Raw genomic sequence first — 17,393 nt, 5'->3', positions numbered from 1 at the left:
AATGTCTAGAAGAGAAATTGCTAAGTGAGTATGTATTTAACTTTGCAAGAAGCTGCCAAACTATTTTCCGGAGTTCTGTGCCATCTTGCAATCACATCAATAGTTGCTCCTTTTCCTACCTAATGTTTAATAATGTGTTTATTATAGCTATTCTAGAAGGTGTTTGATTCGTGTTTCTCTAATGATTGATGATTTTAGCATCTTTTCTATGGGAATATTTGCTATCCACATATCTCTTTGATGAAATGTTGTTCAATTATTTTGTCTATATTTAATTGGGTTGTCTGGTTTTCCTATTGCTGAGTTTTGAGAGTTCTTTATGTATGTCCCTTATCATCCATGTCCTTCATCCGATATCTGTGAGGGGCAATGAACATATATGGTAAATGCTTGAATTTTAAATATTATTACAGTAAAGGATAAATTGCCATTAATCCCCTTCAGATTCCTCCCTCTCACTTTGAATACACTTACCTCATCGATCTTGCCACTTTCTAAAGCGGTGCAGAAGTCCTCTTTCAAGAGTATCTTTACAAGATATACTCAAAAATATACTAAATGCTGCTGCTGAGTGCCATCCAATGGAAAGGTAGGCTCATAAAAACATTGCAGCGTTTCCTCATTCACCTCGTTCACCAGATCTGGAACCATGGGCTGTCTGGCTCTTCCCTCAAAGGCAAGATGACCTTGAAAGGTAAACATTTTGAATCAATTCCAGACACGGAACAGTTACAACAATGCAACTAAAGACACTCATAAAAGAACTGCTTCAGAGAGTGGCAAGAACAATGGAACGAGTGAGGGGGAGGGCTGGGGGGGTTAACAGCAGTGTGGCTATTACTGTAATAATTTAAAATTTTAAATATTCACTCTATTTTTGTGATACTGTGCACTCTGCAAATATTATTTCTATCCATAGCTTTCTTCGCATTCTCTTAATCACTGCATTATCCTTTCTTCTTTAGTTCAAGAAATCCACTTTACATCATAGTGACGACTGTTAATGGCAAAGAAACTGCTAAGAGATTTTAAGAGTTCAACACACACACACAAATGATAATGGGGGGTAACCCATATGTTAATTAGCTTGTTTTAGTCAGTCTACAATATATGCATATATCAAAACATTAGTTGGGGCCAAAGATTAAGCTCAGTGGTGCCACCACCTGCCTTGCACGCTCAAGGACCCGAGTTCAATCCCCAATACAAAAAAAAAAATCAGTTGTATACTATAGATATATACAATTTCACTTGTTAATTTAAAAAATAAAAATACACTCTTAAAACATTAGTGCAGGATCCTGACCTTAGAAGCTTTCATCATAAATCCACGTCCACTACTGAGCTTGGGACCAGCCTCTCGAGTGCACAAATAGTCAGTTAGTTGCCCAGCTCTGCATCTCAGTTTCTTCCTCCTGCCCTGGATCCAGAGGAGTTGTGTTGTACTAAAGTAGTACAAGCAAGTTCATAGGTCATTGGCTATATGCGAAAATGACATAGCAGAGGTGCTATTCAAACTTGGTCTTAAAGCCTAGGAAGTCCTATTGACCATCTGCTGTTACCAGAGGGTTGTGGAGCAGCCCTGGGATTATGATGAATCTGCTGCATTTCTGCTCTGTCTTTCTGAAACATATTCTTATATTTTCTTTTCAATTTGTTGAAAATAATGCCAAGAACATCTTTGGCATGACCATGTTTGGGAAGCCCTACTTCATGAAACACAAAGAAAGGAAGGAACAGAGCCAGCTTTAGGACTGTGAATAATGCTGTTGGTGTGAGATATATAGATATAGATATACAGATATAGACAGAAATTTTAACATTACTTAAGGTGGGGAGGCAGGTGTCTTTTATGAGGTCATTCGGGGACACAAGTTCTTTCTATCTGTAGTTCTATCATTTTTTATACAATAACTGCATCTGCTTCAGCATCACCTTATCTGCATTCTAACCCAAGAGAAAAGAGCAAGTAGAGCACAAGACACTTCCTTTTAAAGACATGACCCAGAAGTTACTAACATCCTTTTGTCTAAATCTTGATCACTTATCCACAGCCAGTTGTCAGAAAGATTTGAAAGTGTACTCTGTAGCTGGACAGTCATGTACTCTGCCTAAACTCTCTGTAGAAGAGTAGGCATTGATGTCCAGGCAACAGTCTACTGTGAATAGCAAATGAGGTGTTGTTGTAACTAAAATCAGATCTTCTTACTCACAGACAACCAGAAAGCAGAAGTTGCTTTTTGCAAGCTGCAAAACATTTACTTCTGAGGTTAATAGAGAGTTGAATTAGATTTTTCTTTGACTTGGAATTAGCAAAAGAAATTGCCAAAAGTTGAGGACAAAAAAGAGTTACATGGCCCCAAATCTAAAGGAAGCTAAACATTGTGTCAGACACCCCTAAAGAATCAACATCATCCAATGTTTAACCCACCCCCAAACTCACAAAGACCGAGTTAGTGGAGACATCAGAGGAAGTTGTTGAGTAACTGCCTTTGTGAGAAATGTAATAGTTTGTGGTCAAAAGAGAATTCCCTCCCCCTCCTGACTCTTACTCTCTGGCCTCCCTCATAATGACCCCTTGTGATCACAATGGGCCCACCCAAATCAACCAGGATGATCTTCCTATCTCAACATACCTAATCATTCTACAAAGCCCTTTTTGCCATGTAAAGTAGCACAATCACAGATTTGCTGGAGGCAGGGGAGAGTACTGCATGTAGACAGCTTTAGGGAGACTTCTTTTCAGTAACACATCCGGGCATGGGACTTTCAGGCCCAACTCCAGTGAAGTTAGGATCTTTGGCAATATATAAAAACATTTCTGATGGTCGTAACTGTTATCTACTGGGTAGAGGACAGAGATATTTCTAAATATCTTGTAATGTGCAGGACAGTCCCTTACTGTTCTGCCCAAAATGTCAATTGTATAAAGGGTAAGAAAGTGAGGGTAAGAGACAAAAGTCAGGAATGGCATTGTCAGATGATAAAGTAGATGGCTCTCTCTGTTTATCTGAGCAGGGGAAATGGAAATGGAGAGAAGTGACACTCTTTTGAGAAGGAACAGGAATGAGGAATAGGCACTGAACGGACACTTGAGTTTCCAGCAGGTTGAGTGCCTCTTGGGAATGGTTGCTGGAAGGAAGCTTCCACGCCAGTGTCACAGTCTGAAAATTTGTTCAAGTGACGAACTCAAGCAGTAAGGGCAGCCTTCCAAGGTTAGGCACTAAGCAGGCTGGAAGAGGCTGAACTGAAGCCAAACCTTCAGAAAGGGAAACCATGCTGTGAAGAGACCTTCTGTGGCCTGCTGAGGGCCTATTCTATCATATCCCATAGGAGAATCAACTTCCAGATGCCTGTTCCAAGGACAGCATCCTCAGTCTGGATCCTTTTTTAGCAAAGGTGGCAGCAGCAATTAACAAGAGAAAATTGTTGGCCCTCTTTGTCACTAATTCCTTAAAATGAAACAAAGAAAGGGAACAGAAAGGCAGAACACATACTTTCCATGTTCACTGTCCTTTAAACCAGAACCCTAGCCTGTAATGGGGATGAGAAAATACTGAATGAGATTACGGTTTAAGCCGGCCTACTTTCAATAAATTGGAAGTGAATAGAATGGAAGACTATCAGTCTTACTTAAAAAGAGTACAGTGTCTTAAAAGTCTACTACTACCTAGTAGAGTAAGAAGAGTAGATCAAGTAATTGAAAATAGTGATTAGAGGAAGTGAAATTTCATTTTCCACCTCATCAAGATAAGTCTTTCAAGCGTAATATTTCCATTGACCACTACCATTATTAGAAACACAAAAGGACCTCAGTCCCAAACTCAGAAATGTGGTGGAATCTTGTACCTAAGGCTTAGAACCAACAACTATTCATGAGATATACACAATAGTGCTGGGTGGTCTTGTCTCCAACATCCACAGTACTCTCCAGAGCAAGTGACCCAGTTACACATCCCAGTGCTAATTATGTCGACACAACCTGACCACTTGCTCTCAATAGTGGACCACACACTCTACTATCTCAAGGTGGGAAATGTTTCCTTTTCCCTGTAACTCTAACAAAAAGCAGTTTACCTTGGCTCTCTCCTTTCTTCCTTCCTTCCTTTCTTTCTTTTCTCTCTCTCTCTCTCTTTCTTTCTTTTGAAAAAGCCTGTATTTTTTACAGAGGTAGTACTTGTGGTCCTTGAGGGAAAAGGGCTTCTAGAAGTGGTATAGAACAAACAGACACCAGAGAGGATGACCATGCATGTACCTAGACTGCCCCCTCCTTACTTCAGCTGTGGCACAAGGTCATGGAGGCTTCAGGCCTTAGAGTGCCATGTGGGATGCAGTCATTGGCACCTCAGCACAAAAAAAGGCCAAGAGAGAACCAGACCCAGTGCCTTGGGGTGCCAGAAGACTCTGGAACTTTGTATAGTCCTATTTTCACATGGCATTTCCCACTGCCCTCCATTACAGAGTAAAGCTTAGAGTTAGATATGAGATTATTTAAAGGAAAACAAAGAACTTGACATGTGGACTGACATTCATTCCTGTACATCTCTACAATCTTCAATAGAGTCATATGTTTTGAAGGTATACATCTAAAATGATCATTTTCTGTTTTAGAAATCTTACAATTAAGAAGGCTAGAACAATGCATACAGTAATGGATTAAAGTTGGAGAAGTTGATATCAACTCATATTTAGTGTGAGTTTATTGGTGACTACAAAGAAATATTTATAGATATTACTGTAATTTCAGATTAATATGTTTCCTTAGCTGAGAGGACCTGAAAGAAACCCTAGAGGCAAGGAGTACATCTAGCACCCATATCTTGGTTTGTAACGGCATTCTCCAATCAAAGAAACCAAGCCTCTGGGAGAAACGACTGATTCTAGTCCTCAAGCAGGAAATGTATAAGATGATTGAAATTCTAGATCCAGGAAGTGAGAACACACACACGCAAGCACGCATATGCACACATGCATGCACATACAGGTGATGGCGGTATGTCAAAAGGACACAAGAGCCAACTGAAAGAGCTCTGGTGGCCAAAACTAAAACAATTTGAGAGACAAAATAAAGTATGTAATATTAAATGATAGCCAAATTATAAAATAAAATATGTGTGAGCCCATAATAATAGAAACAAACTATTGAATAAAAAATAAATAGGGGAGAAGAGACAAAATGCCCATGCAGAAGAATTCCAGATAATTTATGTAGGTTCTCCACTCTCACAGAAGTAGAATGTAACTCCCCTGCTCTTTAAGGAGGTCAAGGCTGATCTGAGAGACACAGGCAGACTCTTTTCTTAAATATTGTTATGTATGTGCAAGGTTCAAGGTTATGAATAGCACATTTGTATGTGATTAATGTTATACAGTGATCTTTTAGCCACCGGCTGGTTATAACATGTTTTATAAGGGTATGTGATATTTGATAGAGTATCGTCTATGAGAGATACCACAAATTTGAGTATTATTGTTATATTTCTCTGCTTAAAAATTCTAAATTATAACTGAAAATAAACAAAAATCATTGTTTTATTATATAAATAAAATAAATGAAATTTTCAGTGTTTATTTATTTTTGCATTTCAACACACACTAGTGATGAATGTATCTCTTGGATATGAGTCTTCTGCTATAGTTTTTTGGACCATAACCTCCCAAGGGTTATAAGTGTGTTGTGCACAAGACTACATTAGGGTAAGGGGAAAAGAATTCACAGGAGACCAGACAAACACTAGCTCAGCCAGGTGCCCAAATATGACATTAACAGTGATAAGTCATATTGATAGCATGTTCTCCTGATATGAGGTGATAAGGTCATATTGACTATGTGATCTTCTAAAGAACATATAACCACAGCCTGATCATGAAAAACATCAGACAAATCTCAACAGTGGTACCTTACAAAGTACCTGACCAGTATACTCCCCCACACTATAAAGGTTATAAAAACAAGGAAAGTTTGAGAAACTGAGAAGACTAAGGAGACATGATGTACAAATGTGATATGATATACTAGATAGGATCTTTTCCTTTTTTTTTTTTTTTTTTTTGGCAGGGATCAACCTAGGATCTTGCACTTGCTTGGCAGGCACAGCATCACTGAGTTAAATCCTGTGCCTACTGATAAGATCTTGAAACTCAAAAGGACTTAGGTAAAACTAAATAAATATGAATAAAATATGTACTATAGTTAGTAATAACATATCAGCATTGGTTTTTATTAGTTGCAACAAATATGCCATACTAAGATAAAATATGTACAGTCATCACCAATTTTCTGTAAAAACTGTTCTAAAAATTAAATTAAATTTAAAATATACAATAAAGCTTCCAAGTTTATTTTAGGCCTCAAAGAAAATTTTAAAATGGAGTGAAACTTGGACTTTTTTATCATAAAATAGGTACAGCTTAGTGGTAACAACCTCTGAAAAGAACATTAATGTTAACTGTTTTATACATCTATACATTGGTTGTAATTTGTATTGTAATCTTGTATGTTGGTTTTAATCTATTTGACATGAAACTCAGTGATTTTTAAGAAACATCTCTTCATTTTAATATAAAAATATTTAAACTGATTTGAAAATTTCTTTTATGACTTCTTTACTATCACCAAATATTTTCTTGGAGTTCAATAAGTCAGTAAGATATATATATATATTTTTAAATCCTACTCTCATCTTAATAATGTAAGTTAATATAATACAATAATAATAGGACTTGAAGATTGAAGGTCATATTTTCCTAACAGAATCTAATTTATATTCTGCAAACATATACCAAAAAGAAACTTTTGAGTCCTTAACCTGAGCCTCTTTGTCTAATCATGATATTTTCTCTTTACAATACATAAAATACTCTATGTACAATTCTATAGCTAGGTTATCATCCCACCCAACATATTATTCATACCTGTTATAGCAGCAATGCGCATTGAATAAGAGAAAAATAAAAACTCTTTTACCCTGAAGCTTCCCAAAGTATTGGACTGCAGAGGAGTATGGTAACTTTTGTACTTTGACAACATTTTGCTTAAGTTCAATTCACATTTTCAAATAATTGAATCATTACTATAAGCTGAGAGTTTTAGGATTAAAATATAAAAACAAACAGTATACCATCCCTGTAGGCCAAAATGTATGACTGTCCATACAACTCTAATTCAATGCATAGTATGAAAAATGGGAGAAATTAGAACAGCTATTCAGAGGGGAAGAAATCTCATCCAGCTGAGGGAGATCAAGGAAAACGTTTGAGGAGAAAGATACTATTTGTGATTGCCCTTGAGGAGTGGCTAGGATTCTGATAAGCCAAACAGGCAGAGAGGCTTCAAGGTCAAAGGAATCCATAAACTAAATGATGATGCTTTTAGGAAATAACAATATATGTCATTCCCTGCTTCTCAAAAATAAACTCTCCTATCTTAACAGAAAGAAGGAAAAAGGAAGGCAGGGGAAGAGAAAGATGGAAAAAAAAAAGAAGGAAAACTCTCCAGGACCCCACCTCCTTTCCTTGCTACAGTAAACTTCATTCATTCCCTCCAGAGCCAAATTCAAAACAAAGACCCTTCTTTGTTTTCAATTTCTGCATGAATGAGTAAGTGTGAGTGAGGGTGTGAGTGAGGGTGTGTGTGTGCGTGTGTGTGTTTGAACTCAAAGCCTTTGCACTGAGCTACATCCCCAGCCCTCTTTTGTACTCTTAATTTTGACAGTGTTTTGCCTGAGTCATTAAATGGGCCAAATTGAGCTTAAACTTGTAATTCTGCCTCAGCCTCTACATGCTGGAATTTTTTGCTCACTTCTCAAACTACTGTAATCTGGCTATTGCCCAAATTCCTCCACTTTCTTATAACGTTTCTTATTAAGGTCTCCTACAAACTAATTGCCAAATTTACCCGACATTCATCTTGCCTGACCTTTCTGTGTTCTTTGACTTGGTGTCTTCTCCTATGACTTTAAATACTATCTATATGCCAGGCGTTCTTGGCTAACTAAGTGCAGTTTTCTCCTCCCAGGTTCATGCAGTGATGTCTAACAGCTTGTGTTGTCTCCTTGGGATTTGGAAGAAATACTACTGGCATCTAGTGAGTATAGGCCTGGGAAGGTAGAGCCATCAGCAGCCTAAAAGGCCCACCTTGGAAAGCTGAATACATTAGCTTGCTGCAGTGAAAGCAGCCATGTGAGCCTGGCCCCCACCAGCCTCCATCACAATCTGCACAGGGTGCTAGACTTGCAGCTTTATGATCTAACGTCTCTCCTGATCAATTTTTGGTCTTGCTTTAGGCTGATTACTCCTTTCTACTTTCCTACTTCTCCCCTTTGGGATAAAAATTTTATTTTAACCCTGTCCTACCATTGTATCTTTGAAGCAGAAAACTGTTTTCATTCATAGCTGGGAGTTTAATCTTGAGTCTCCTAAGAAACACTGGACTTGGACATTTGAATGATGCTGAAGTAAGTTAGTTTAAGATTATTGGGGATCACATGGCTGCATTTTGCATTGTGAGAAAAACAATAACTTCAGGGGCCAGGAATAAAATATTATGATTCAGAAGTGATTTGAGCCCTCTCCACACTCACACACACCAAAGTTCTTGTGCTGGAAGTTTGGTCCCCAGTGTAGTAGTGTTAGGATATAGTGAAACTTTTGTGAGGTGAGGCCTAGTATAAGGTAAGTCATTAAAGCTGCTGCCCTTGGAGTGGATCGATGGAGTTATCTCAGGACCCTATTTAGCTCTCATGAGAGGGAGTTATGAAGGAGGCCATCTCATGCACTTGGTTACTTCAGCATGTAGTTGTTTCTCTTTCCACTTCCCTGCCATATTGTGATGCTGTCAAAAGTGTCCTCACCAGAGGTTAACCACACAGGGACCCTTGATCTTGGACCTTCAAACTCCAAAACTATTATCTGCAAAACTTTTCTTTGTAAAGTAATAAGCCTTGGGCATTTTGTTACAGTAACAGAAAATGGACTTAGAAATTCTGCTACCTGCTAATGAATCTGAAGTTTGGATTTCTACCTCCCATCATATTCTTGGGATTAAGAATTGTATTTTTATCACCTTTTGGATAGTTCCACCTGTCTCCCAAGTATTCTATCAAAAATTGAATTTGTCTTTTCATAAAATCTGTTTTCCTCCTCCTGTGTTCATCATCTTAACTGATGGGGAAACCAGTTGTCCAAGTTAACCAAGCCAAATATCTGATAAGCTAAAGACCTTCCAAATCTATTCCTTCCTCTTCTTTATCACTATATGTCTAGCCTAATATCTTGTAAGACTTCCTAAGCTAACATCTGCTTCTAGTATCTGTCAGTTCACTATAGGAATTTAGGCTCTGAGTTGAAATTCCAGCTTTAGTTTGCATATCCATAAACCTCAGTTTCTCTTCTTTGATGCTATCAGTATCTACTTAATGAGTTGGTTATCAATATTAAATGATTTAATATATGTAAAACACAGGCAGTGTGATAGAGTGAGTGCTTAATAAATATAGTCATTATTATTATCTAGTATCTTCAATCCATATGAAACCTGTCAGGGTGAGATTTCTAAATCAATCATTTCTCTGCTTAGGAGCCTTATATTCCTATATGGTAAAATCTATACTCTTCTGCTAATCTACCTATTCACCTCACTATTCCATCTTTCACATAATGTTATGTGCTAGAGGGTATATTGAATTAATCATACCCACATAGCAGAAGAAAACAGGCCCCAGAATTTCCAAATTTGATTTTTAAAAACTATAAAATTATCAATCTAAAATTCTATGCCCAGCTAAAATCCATTTCCAAAATGAAGACTTAGTAAGACATAAAGAGCTGAAAGAATTCATCACCAGAATACCCATACTGCAAGAAATGCTGAAGTTTTTTAGACGGAGGAAAATGATATCAACTAGAAATAGAAATCTACACAAAGAATAAAGAGCATAGGAATGGTAATGGTATGAATAAATAATTTTTCCTATTCTTACTAATAAATCTCTTTAAAGAAAGTCAGCTGAAAACTTTAAAGAAATCTTTAATTGAAAACTTTAGAAGAAGTCTAATTAAATAAAATGATAGCCTGTAAAGTATATGAAATTTACTTAAAAGATGTAACACAATAATAGTACAAAGACAAGAAAGGGTAGAAATGGAAATATACTATTGTAAGGGCCTTTTACTACATATGAAGAGGCTAAATATCTCCTGACAGTAGACTGTGATAAGTTAAAAATGTAAGTCCTAAACTATGTCCTAAACCAACCACTAAAAAACAAATCAGTTATAACTAATAAACCAACACAGGACATTAAAATGAAAGAGTAAAAATACTTGATTAAGTCAAAGAAAGTCAAAAAATTGAAAAATGAGTACAAAAAACAAATTGGATAAATATAAAACAAAAAGCAAGATGATTTAAACCTAATTTTATTAGTCACCATGTTAAACACAGGTGGAACTTATCAAATTTTTTTCTTTTTTTCCAATTTTTTAAAAAAGATTGTCACATTGGATTTTTTTAGAAAAGCAAGACACCTCACAAAAAAGCAATACTCAATAATATGTTTCCATAAGAAATGCACTTTATATATGAAGGTACAAAAACATAAAAGTAAAAGAATGGGGAAAAACATACCATGCTAACACTAATCAAAGTAAAGCTAGCGAAGCTATATTAATACCTAATCTAATTAGATTTCAGCAAAGAATTTCACCAGGGATAAAAAAAGACATTTCACATGATAAAGTTCTCAATTCACTGGAAGAACATAACAATTCTTACTGTCTATGCACCTATAAAAAATCTTCAAAATATACAAAGCAAAACTTGATATAACCCTAAGGAAAAATACACAAATCCATAATTATAGCTGATTAATAACTCAAAAACTGATAAATAGAAAAGCAGTAAGAATATAAAAGACTCAAAACTATCATCTATCTGTATAATTCACAAATATATGGGAATGTGAGCTGACATTTATAAAACATTCTCCCCAACAACAAAATAGTCTTTAAAATATCTATAGAGAGGGCCGAGGATTTAGCTCAGCGGTTGGGTGGCCTGCCTCGTAAGCGCAAGGACCCAAGTTCAATCCCTGGTACAATTAAAATATATATATACATATCTATAGAGCATTAGCACATTAATTATGATCAGAACCATATTTTTTAAATCTCAAAAAATGTTTAAAGAATTTGTTATTAAAGTATATTTTCTGACCATAATAATATTAAATTAGAAATTAAGGAAAAGCAGTAAGAAATAATTGAAGGAAAAATGTGTTACAAAAGTATGCACTAAATTGTCAGACCATGTTTTAGGGCACTAATGACAACATGTATGAATTCAACAGGAATTTACTGTTTTTTTCAACAACAAACCTACGAACTATGATGAACTCATGAGAATTAGTCATACACTCAAGAAGTACTGGTTGCCACTACTTTTGAGAGCAGGATCTCTTGCCATATACAAACCAAAAAAATAAACAAAATCATCTTCCCACCCACCTAAGGCCAGAATACATCATAGAAAAGCATTTTTAACTGCTGGGTCATAATAAATTGCAAATGGTTGAGACAATTTAAGAGATCAGTTAAGGGGAAAAGAAAGAAGGAAGACATGGAGAGAGAGAAAGAGAGGGACAAAGGAAGGAAAGACCTTTGGCAAAGGTTTTATTTCTTCCCTTACTAAAAAAATTAAAGATAATCAAATAGCTAACTAGAAAGGTTGGTTTAACATTTATTCAATAAATTGAACATTCTCTAATTAGTAGGTGTGTGGGTAATAGTGTGGGTGACTCCCTAAGTAGGGCCTTCTCCAGCTCGCTTGTCTTCTTTCGTGAGGGTCTGTTTGTACTGAGTGCTTGATGCTAAGTGGATAAAGAGCAGAAGCCATGGATTTCAGTTCATGACCTGTATAAATGATCAAAGAAACTGTGAAAATGATGAATATATTAAGAATATGGGAGGTGGGTGGGGATAAATTATACCTTCATGCAGTATGGCAGGAAGTCACTTAATAACATTCATAATAAGTCACAACATAGGAACAGAAGAATATCATTTGGAGGTATAACAGTAACTACAAGAAGAAACAATTCAAAGGGGTAAGTGATGGGATTTGGGGAATAAGACTAGAGTAGAATAGAATGGGCAAGTTTTGCAGTCTGAGATACATTATCTACCTAACTGCCATACTACTAGAAAGGCATATATCATTATTATTATTAATATTATTATTATTATTATTATTGTTACTATTACTCACCCTTTGAACCATTAAATCCTCTTCCAGAACTCAATCCTGAGGGAACAATCTGATGGGTTTTATGCACAAAAATATTCATCACTACATTTTTTTTTTTTTTTTTTTTTATTTTTGGTACGGGTTTGAACTCCGGTCCTTGCACTTGGGAGGCAGGCCACCAAACCGCTGAGCTAAATCCCCGGCCCTATTACATTATTTATAATAACAAAAATTAGAGACTTGATTATCACAATAAGGGGTTAGTTAAATAACTATGATACATATCTACACTGGCATATTAGTACCCCTTAAAATGAATTTTTAGTAGTATGAGAAAGTGTTTATGATATAATATTATGAGGAAAAGAAAAATCAAACATTTTTATATATTATAGTGGTGAACCTATGGTTTCCTGAAGAAAAAAATTACATTTTGTTTAACTGCAAATATGCAATCATAAAAAGTATGTGTTGAAAGAAGATTTTTAGAAAAGAAAGATTTACAGTGAAATAGAAGGTCAACATGAGTTATTAACAGATGAAAGAATTGTTTTCTTTTTACATTTTTTGACACTGAGTATGTATTACCTTTATAATAGAAAAACAAGCACCATTTTAAAAATGAATAAACAAAACTGGAAGAGGCCCTAAAATGTGCAAACTTATGCCCAAAGTAGAAATGCTGTGAGATGTATCAAGTGGGTTGAAATAATAAGCTTCGCCATGTAGGATATTATAAGGGAATAACAAACAAATGTTGTTTTCTTGAGATTTTTTTAAAAGAAAGCATTAGGAAATTGTGACTTTTCAAATAGTTGAAGAATTCTGCTTTTTAAAATCATTGTACAGCATTTCTTTCAACACAAACTGTGCTGCATATATTAACTTCCTGGCTGACAGACAAAATACAGGGCCTCTTGCAATCAGCCTGCAAGTGAACTTGTTTTCAATGCAGTACTGTGCCTAGTTTTATTTTTTATATGCATTAAAAATAAAGACATTGCACACACCTAAACTGCCAGGTAATACTATTCCCTGAAGAGAGAAGTTCAGGAATAGGCAAGTTAGTACTGAACATTTCTAAAGCAATTAGTAAATAAAAGCCCTCAGTACCAATGTGCTGGCTGTATTATTTACATGAAGGTCTTCACCATTAATCTCAATATAACACAACTCCACTAGATTCTCACTATATGGTATTTATGAGAGATCTGATGCTCTCCTAAAAATGTGTAACATGTTTAAATTCAATCATAAGATTATTATGCAAAGAAAAAAGTTATGGTGATGATAAGCTAGTTTTTTAAAAATGTAAACAATAGAGAGTTAGCATGATAAGAATAAATACATATATATAAAGGCTCAGCTCTCACTCCTGCAGGTGTCTGCCTGAATGTCATCTTCAGTGTCATTCTGACCTAACCACCTCTTCACCCTTCAAAGCCTCTATCTTCCCTTTGCTTTATTTGTATCCATTGCAAATATTATCTCCTGTCTTACTCAAGTTTGTGCTGTTGTACCAAAATACCTCTGATGGCTAATTTATAAAGAACAGAAGTTTATTTCTCACATATCTAGAGGGTGAGAAGTCCAAGATGGAGTCAGGATCTGGTGAGGGCTTCTCTATGCTTCCAAGATGATGCCCTGAATGCTACATCTGGAAGAAGAAAGGAAAACTGTATCTTCACAGAGCAGAAAAGAAGAACACCTTCCATTATGTTTCTGCAGAAGCCCTCAGGGGAACGTCACCTTTTCATATTATCACACAGATAAAATCTGAATTTTGGAGGGGACATATTCAGGCCATAGGACCATCACCATATTTGCTAACTTTTCATTGTTTTCTGCACCAACCCTACTTCAAAAAATTAACTCCACAGAGCAGGGATCCTTTTCTCTTTTGCCTTCTTATCTATCCCAGGAGCATAGAAGAGTATGTGGCATTTAGTAGATGTTAAATAATTAGTTGTTAAATGAATGGTCATAAATATTCTCTCTTCTTTACATTAATCATTTACTGGGTAAATCCCCTTTTCAGTAGCTAAAACTGAGATACAGTTCAGCCTAGGAGTTGGACAACAATTTAGTCCAAAGTCCAAAATAATGGGATATGAATTGAAAAGCTTTTCTTCTATCTTTTGTTTTGGTTAATTTTGTTAAAATTCAACACAATCCTTGCATTTCTACAGATATATAACACCACTTAGTAAACTATCCATTCAAAATGACTGGGGATAATGTACTATGAAATCCAACAGTAATGAGCACATTTACCATTTAAGGATTAACAAAATTCAAAAATTTAGAGTTCAACGTGAGACTCATTTCATATTGTCCTTAACAATTCATAAAACACTTTAGAATTTTACTATGAATGAATGTCTTCATTAGGAATATTACCTTAGCTTTCTGGGTGAATGAGTGCTAATCTTGATGTGTTGCTGGTTAGATGAACAGTAAAAAACATGGTGCATAAATTTAAAGGCTGACAGTACATGTACAAAGACAGATCATAAGAACCAAATAACCAGGAAACAAGTTATGAGCAGCATTTCAAAGAATGTTCATTGAAATTATACAAATAAAGAAATAAATGAGAAACATGAATGGGTAATCTTATTGTAGGAGGAAACAATTGGAAGCTGTATTTTGCAGGATGTTAAGCAGATTAATTCACTGGACAGAAGCATGATGCTTCTATTAAAAGTGCATGTTCAAGTAAATGTTTTACAGCAAAGATGCATTAACCTCATTTTCCAGTGTCTGGTTGCCAGAGACTGAACTCTTGCAGTATCAATATTAGAAAACTATTTCATAAAAAGAAGTTCATGAAAACCTAACAAGTCAAATAAAAAGAACAATTTTAAATGAGTAATCGATGCAATTAAAGTTATATGCAAGCAAGGGATTGGCTATAAAGTGGCAAGTTTGAAGGAAATATTTTTAGAATTTTTGCTTACCTTGAAAAAGAGATTAAAATAAACATCATAAATTTTTAATAGATTCAGATTCAGCCATTAAATTTCTTTCTGAAACTGTACTAAACTATGTTGTCAACAGTGTCCCAACAGGTAAATTTAGAAGCATAAAAGTTACATACTAGAAAGTCTAGCATATTTTCAATTTGGAAGAGAAGCACCCCTAAATTTCTACAAATCAACAATGAGCTTATTCAAAAGTTAGACTTTTTTCATAGCTAACCATATGACCTATTTCCTTAACATTCTTAGTCTTAATTAAATTCCTTTGTTTTTCTTTAATAAAAATATTGTATAACCTAAGCTAACTATAAAAGTTTTCATTGTTACTCAATATATGAGAAATGAATTAAAATTTTTGATGAAATAGATAAGTTAATTCTTCCAGGTACTTATCTTCACTATTTTTTATTTTGAAATGTTAGCAAGTTAGGAGTTTCCAACTGAGCTGTGCTTCCCATGAAAACAGCCATGTGAACTCCAGAAATTTCCTATCAGACCCATTTTCATGACTACAGGCCTTTGGTTAAGGGGCCTAACAATGACAATACAACATTAGAAAACTTTTGATTTCTTCCTCTGAGAGAGAGGGAAAGTGCATATGTGTGTGTGTGTGTGTGTGTGTGTGTGTGTGTGTGTAAGAGAGAGAAAGATAGAGGGGGAGATATTTCAGATAAAATGGAAATGGAATTTTTTAAATTAGAAAAATCATTGAGTAAAAAATATCCTGAATTTTTTCCTACATGTAATACAGTATAAGGTCATTTTATATAAATGTATCATTTCATTCAGGATAATTAATGAAATTATCTTATATAAATCTAATATATTCAGATTGATTAATAATCTACCTCTTTTAATTCTAGGTAGAAGGCTAGAAATTGCAATTGAACATTTTTCTTTTTGAGTTATTTCTAGTTAACTCATTAATTCAATTTTTACGTGTGTTGCTGTTGTTTATTTGCATGAGTTTTCTGGTTTGAAAATAAAAAAGGTCTCAGATGCAGCTGTCCTGGCTTGTCGTTTAGATCTTTGCACATTCCAATAACATTTTCCACTGGAATGTTGAGTTTAATGAATGAAAGACCAGATGTTTCAGGTGCATTTGGCCTGAGTAAAGAAGGGCACATATAACAGGTCTCTAGTGCCTTTTCAAATAGTTACTAAATTAGTATTTATCTCAACTCTTCAAAATATCACTGTGTACATATAAGCTCAACATATTCTGTTAAAGAGAAATTTATGATATCTTTCAAAATGTTGTCAGATCATTTCACAGACAATATGATTTCATTTATATTATCTACTAACAAAAAACAACATAATAGCATAATTTAATTACTATAAAAACTCAATTTGATATAGTGTTACAAGAGTAATTATTTCAATGGTAAAAGGGTAGATATAGAAGATATGTGTGTCAAATATCTAGCAGCAATTATTTCCCTGAAAAATATTAATAGAAAATTTTAAAGTGAGTGAAGAGTTGTAAAACTTAAGCTTTCCTATACAAACTCATCATTGCTTTGTACCTGCCTGTGTTCAGGAGTAAATAATAGCCTTTTTTTTCCTTTTAGTTACTACCAATGTTAGTTTGTTGAAAATGCCAGACAGTAACACAGGCTGGATGGCTTAAATAGAAATTTATTTTCTCACAGTCCTGGAGCCTAGAAGTTCAAGAGCAAGGAGAATTTCTTCTGAGGGCTTTGAGGTAACGATTTGTTCCAGGGCTCTCTCCTGGGCTTGTGGATGGCTTCCTTTCTATGTCTTTGCACAGTCTTCTCCAAATCCAAATCTTATAAGAACAGCAGTGATATTGAGTTAGGACTCATCCTAATGACCTCATTTTAACTTTACCTCTGTAAAGACCCTTTCTTCAAATACAGTCACAGTCTGAAGTACTAGGAGTTGTGACATCAACATATGGATGTGATGAGAACACGATTCAGCTTATACCTCTAGCACTATCAATGGCTTCGAACATACTTTGGACACCTGCTTTTGTAATGAACTGTGTTGGTTAAGTTTTAATCTCTTCCTCTTATCTAATACCAAAGCCAGGAAGAGTTTGATGTCACTTTATGACCAATAGCAGACCGCATCATCAAAATTATGCTCCTGAACACATGAATTAATTTAGGGGCATTGTCATAATGGAGGCCACAGGAAAA

This window comes from Fukomys damarensis, unplaced genomic scaffold (assembly GCF_012274545.1).
Source record: "Fukomys damarensis isolate Sample0158 unplaced genomic scaffold, DMR_v1.0_HiC HiC_scaffold_14, whole genome shotgun sequence".
NCBI classification, from domain to species: Eukaryota; Metazoa; Chordata; class Mammalia; order Rodentia; family Bathyergidae; genus Fukomys; species Fukomys damarensis.
The sequence above is the reverse complement of the archived record's forward strand: the minus strand, read 5'-3'. Positions refer to the sequence as shown.